A 6,248-nucleotide genomic window follows, 5' to 3' on the forward strand; every position below is an offset into this window, starting at 1 on the left:
TAGTGAACTGTGGACCCCGGTCCATTCTTTTAATACTGAAATACAAATCTGCTGCAATACTTGTTTTACTATTTTCTCCGCAAACAATCATCTTCCACACAATACGGTTAATCCTTTGTTACAGCAAGCCAGTGAGATTGACAACCTCACTGTTTCGTTGGGGCAAAGTACTTTGGTTGTGTTGTGCAGGTTCCACGTTGGCGCCGGAATCTCTGGTGTTGCGCCGCACTACATCCTCCGCCATCAACCTTCAACGTGCTTCTTGACTCCTCCTGGTTCGATTAAACCTTGGTTTCTTCCGAGGGAAACTTGCCGCTGTGCGCATCACACCTTCCTCTTGGGGTTCCCAACGGACGTGTCAACTACACGCATCAAGCAAATTTCTCGGCGCCGTTGCTCGGGGAGATCAAGACACGCTGCAAGGGGAGTCTCCACTTCTCAATCTCTTTACTTTGTTTTTGTCTTGCTTTATTTTATTTACTACTTTGTTTGCTGCACTTATATCAAAACACAAAAAAATTAGTTGCTAGCTTTACTTTATTTACTGTCTTGTTTGCTATATCAAAAACACAAAAAATTAGTTTACTTGCATTTACTTTATCTAGTTTGTCTTATTTACTACCGCTAAAATGAGTAATCCCGAAGTTGAAGTTCGTTCATTTAAGCAACAAGGGGGAGAATGTTTAAAAGATGCTTGGTATAGAATTAGTGATGCCCATAATAGGTGTACTGAGAAACACTCCACTACTATCCTACTCAGGAATTTTTATGTTGGTATCTCTAGCTGGAATAGATATGTTCTTGATTGTCTCGCGGGAGGTAACTTCCTAGGTGCTCCCGCTTTAGAAGCTAGCTGCATTATTGAGAGTTTATTTGGAACACCACCTGTTAATGAAACTAAAATTGAAACCTCCCTTGAGGATGTTATGAAAAAATTGGAAACCATAGAGAAAAATTTTCCGAGTGTTGAAACTAAGTTGGAGATATTACTTGATAAAACTGATGAACTTGACAAATCCTTAGGAGGAATTGATGAAAGAATTAGTGTCCTAGGAACTTGTGTTGACCATGATAATCAAATTAATAGGATTGGCGAACTTGAAAAAGCTATGGGAACTTTGTGTTCAACCTTTTCATCTTTACGAGCTTAGAGAGAAAGCTTATGTGGGGAAGGAGCAAAAGTTTATGTATGCCTCTAAAGTGCCTAAACCAAAGAAATATTATTATAGGCCTAAAATTGACAAAGCCCCTAGTACCACTACAAATGTGGGAGCTTATGATGTTGATGCTTCATCTCTCGATGTTACTTGAGTTACACTTTCTGTGCCTAGCTGAAAGGCGTTAAAGAAAAGCGCTTATGGGAGACAACCCATGTTTTTACTACAGTATTTTTGTTTTATATTTGTGTCTTGGAAGTTGTTTACTACTGTAGCAACCTCTCCTTATCTTAGTTTTGAGTTTTGTTGTGCCAAGTAAAGTCTTTGATAGAAAAGTAAGTACTAGATTTGGATTACTGCGCAGTTCCAGATTTCTTTGCTGTCACGAATCTGGGTCTATCTCCCTGTAGGTAGCTCAGAAAATTACGCCAATTTACGAGCATGATCCTCGGATATGTACGCAACTTTCATTCAATTTGAGCATTTTCGTTTGAGCAAGTCTGGTGGCCTAATAAAATCCATCTTTACGGACTGTTCTGTTTTGACAGATTCTGTCTTTTATTTCGCATTGCCTCTTTTGCTATGTTGGATGAATTTCTTTGATCCATTAATGTCCAGTAGCTTTATGCAATGTCCAGAAGTGTTAAGAATGATTGTGTCACCTCTGAACATGTGAATTTTTATTATGCACTAACCCTCTAATGAGTTGTTTCGAGTTTGGTGTGGAGGAAGTTTTCAAGGATCAAGAGAGGAGTATGATGCAATATGATCAAGGAGAGTGAAAGCTCTAAGCTTGGGGATGCCCCGGTGGTTCACCCCTGCATATATTAAGAAGACTCAAGCGTCTAAGCTTGGGGATGCCCAAGGCATCCCCTTCTTCATCGACAACATTATCAGAGTTCCTCCCCCGAAACTATATTTTTATTCCGTCACATCTTATGTACTTTGCTTGGAGCGTCGGTTTGTTTTTGTTTTTTGTTTTGTTTGAATAAAATGGATCCTAGCATTCACTTTATGGGAGAGAGACACGCTCCGCTGTAGCATATGGACAAATATGTCCTTAGGCTCTACTCATAGTATTCATGGCGAAGTTTCTTCTTCGTTAAATTGTTATATGGTTGGAATTGGAAAATGATACATGTAGTAACTCTAAAATGTCTTGGATAATTTGATACTTGGCAATTGTTGTGCTCATGTTTAAGCTCTTGCATCATATACTTTGCACCCATTAATGAAGAAATACTTAGAGCTTGCTAATTTGGTTTGCATATTTGGTTTCTCTAGAGTCTAGATAACATCTAGTATTGAGTTTTGAACAACAAGGAAGACGGTATGGAGTCTTATAATGTTTACCATATGTCTTTTATGTGAGTTTTGCTGTACCGTTCATCCTTGTGTTTGTTTCAAATAACCTTGCTAGCCTAAACCTTGTATCGAGAGGGAATACTTCTCATGCATCCAAAATACTTGAGCCAACCACTATGCCATTCGTGTCCACCATACCTACCTACTACATGGTATTTATCCGCCATTCCAAAGTAAATTGCTTGAGTGCTACCTTTAAAATTCCATCATTCACCTTTGCAATATATAGCTCATGGGACAAATAGCTTAAAAACTATTGTGGTATTGAATATGTACTTATGCACTTTATCTCTTATTAAGTTGCTTGTTGAGCGATAACCATGTTTCGGGGACGCCATCAACTATTCTTTGTTGGATATCATGTGAGTTGCTATGCATGTCCGTCTTGTCCGAAGTAAGAGAGATCTACCACCTTCATGGTTGGAGCATGCATATTGTTAGAGAAGAACTTTGGGCCGCTAACTAAAGCCATGATTCATGGTGGAAGTTTCAGTTTGGACATATATCCTCAATCTCATATGAGAATAATAATTGTTGCCACATGCTTATGCATTAAAGAGGAGTCCATTATCTCGTTGTCCATGTTGTCCCGGTATGGATGTCTAAGTTGAGAATAATCAAAAGCGAGAAATCCAAAATGCGAGCTTTCTCCTTAGACCTTTGTACGAGCGGCATGGAGGTACCCCATTGTGACACTTGGTCAAAACATGTGCATTGCAAAGATCCAGTAGTCCAAGTTAATTAGGACAAGGTGCGGGCACTATTAGTATACTATGCATGAGACTTGCAACTTGTAAGATATAATGTACATAACTCATATGCTTTATTACTACCGTTGACAAAATTGTTTCATGTTTTCAAAATAAAAGCTCTAGCACAAATATAGCAATCGATGCTTTCCTCTTTGAAGGACCATTCTCTTTACTTTTATGTTGAGTCAGCTCACCTATTTCTCTCCACCTCAAGAAGCAAACACTTGTGTGAACTGTGCATTGATTCCTACATACTTGCATATTGTACTTGTTATATTACTCTATGTTGACAATTATCCATGAGATATACATGTTACAAGTTGAAAGCAACCGCTGAAACTTAATCTTCCTTTGTGTTGCTTCAATGCCTTTACTTTGATTTATTGCTTTATGAGTTAACTCTTATGCAAGACTTATTAATACTTGTCTTGAAGTACTATTCATGAAAAGTCTTTGCTATATGATTCACTTGTTTACTCATGTCATTACCATTGTTTTGATCGCTGCATCCACTACATATGTTTACAAATAGTATGATCAAGGTTATGATGGCATATCACTTCAGAAATTATCTTTGTTATCGTTTTACCTGCTCGGGACGAGCAGTAACTAAGCTTGGGGATGCTTGATACGTCTCCGACGTATCGATAATTTCTTATGTTCTATGCCATATTATTGATGATACCTACATGTTTTATGCACACTTTATGTCATATTCGTGCATTTTCCGGAACTAACCTATTAACAAGATGCCGAAGTGCCAGTTCTCGTTTTCTGCTTGTTTTTGGTTTCAGAAATCCTAGTAACGAAATATTCTCGGAATTGGACGAAACGAAGACCCAGGTGCCTATTTTTCCACGGAGCTTCCAGAAGACCGAAGAACACACGAAGTGGGGCCACGAGGTGGCGACACCACAAGGCGGCGCGGCCCAGGGGGGGCCCACGCCGCCCTATGGTGTGGCCCCCTCGTCTGGCCCCCGACTCTGCCCTTCCGCCTACTTAAAGCCTCCGTCGCGAAACCCCTGATGCGAAAAACCACGATACGGAAAACCTTACTGAGACGCCGCCGCCGCCGATCCCATCTCGGGGGATTCGGAGATCTCCTCCGGCACCCCGCCGGAGAGGGATTCATCTCCCGGAGGACTCTACACCGCCATGGTCGCCTCCGGAGTGATGAGTGAGTAGTTCACCCCCGGACTATGGGTCCATAGCAGTAGCTAGATGGTTGTCTTCTCCTCATTGTGCTTCATTGTTGGATCTTGTGAGCTGCCTAACATGATCAAGATCATCTATCCGTAATTCTATATGTTGTGTTTGTCGGGATCCGATGGATAGAGAATACCATGTCATGTTAATTATCAAGTTATTACACATGTGTTGTTTATGATCTTGCATGCTCTCCGTTTCTAGTAGAGGCTCTGGCCAAGTTTTTACTTTTAACTCCAAGAGGGAGTATTTATGCTCGATAGTGGGTTCATGCCCGCATTGACACCGGGACGAGTGATGAAAGTTCTAAGGTTGTGTTGTGCTGTTGCCACTAGGGATAAAACATTGGCGCTATGTCCGAGGATGTAGTTGTTGATTACATTACGCACCATACTTAATGCAATTGTCTGTTGCTTTGCAACTTAATACTGGAGGTGGTTCGGATGATAACCTGAAGGTGGACTTTTTAGGCATAGATGCAGTTGGATGGCGGTCTATGTACTTTGTCGTAATGCCCAATTAAATCTCACTATACTTATCATGTCATGTATGTGCATTGTTATGCCCTCTCTATTTGTCAATTGCCCGACTCGTAATTTGTTCACCCAACATGCTTTTATCTTATGGGAGAGACACCTCTAGTGAACTGTGGACCCCGGTCCATTCTTTTAATATTGAAATACAAATCTGTTGCAATACTTGTTTTACTATTTTCTCTCGCAAACAATCATCTTCCACACAATACGGTTAATCCTTTGTTACAGCAAGCCGGTGAGATTGACAACCTCACCGTTTCGTTGGGGCAAAGTACTTTGGTTGTGTTGTGCAGGTTCCACGTTGGCGCCGGAATCTGCGGTGTTGCGCCGCACTACATCCCGCCGCCATCAACCTTCAACGTGCTTCTTGACTCCTACTGGTTCGATTAAACCTTGGTTTCTTACTGAGGGAAACTTGCCGCTGTGCGCATCACACCTTCCTCTTGGGGTTCCCAACGGACGTGTCAACTACACGCATCAGCGCCCAAGAACATAAATCCTTTGAATGCAAGAACACAAGAGTTATGATCACTCGGGATGATGGAAATGTGGAGTACTTGAGTGAACGTGAATATGAAGCCTTAGTACAAGCCGCAACCAATCTTGAAGATGATGACTTGGAAGACCAAGAGCAAATCCTATGTGTGCATGATGCAAGCCCATCACTTGTGGTGACCAAAGTTTTGACAACCCATGCACTCCCCAATGAAGACCAAAGGTGCAATATCTTCCAAACAAGAGCCGGAATCAATGTCAAGTCAATAAAGGTTATCATCGATGGAGGGAGTTTCCACAACCTTGCAAGCACCGAACTATGTTCCAAGCTCAACCTCACACTCCGGAAACACCCCCATCCGTACCATGTGCAATGGCTAAGTGACAACGGAAATGTGAAGATACAACACACCGTCACAATCTCCTTCAAGATCGGCGCCTATGAAGACACCGTTGAGTGTAATGTAGTGCCTAGGACGGTGTGCCACATACTACTTGGTCGCCCTTGGCAATATGGCAAAAGAGCAAACCATGATGGCTACACAAATGCACATAGCTTCAAGGCCGGCGACAAGTCCTTCATCCTACGCCCAATGAATCCTAGCCAAGTAATTGCGGACAATGCAAAGGCTTTAGCGAGGGCTAAGGAAGCTACTATCCCTAGTGAGATGAGCGGTAAGAGAGTGATCCACCAAAAAGAGAGTGAGCGCCACAAGCCATATGTGAGTGAGATGAAG

This window comes from Lolium rigidum, chromosome 4 (assembly GCF_022539505.1).
Source record: "Lolium rigidum isolate FL_2022 chromosome 4, APGP_CSIRO_Lrig_0.1, whole genome shotgun sequence".
Classification (NCBI taxonomy): domain Eukaryota; kingdom Viridiplantae; phylum Streptophyta; class Magnoliopsida; order Poales; family Poaceae; genus Lolium; species Lolium rigidum.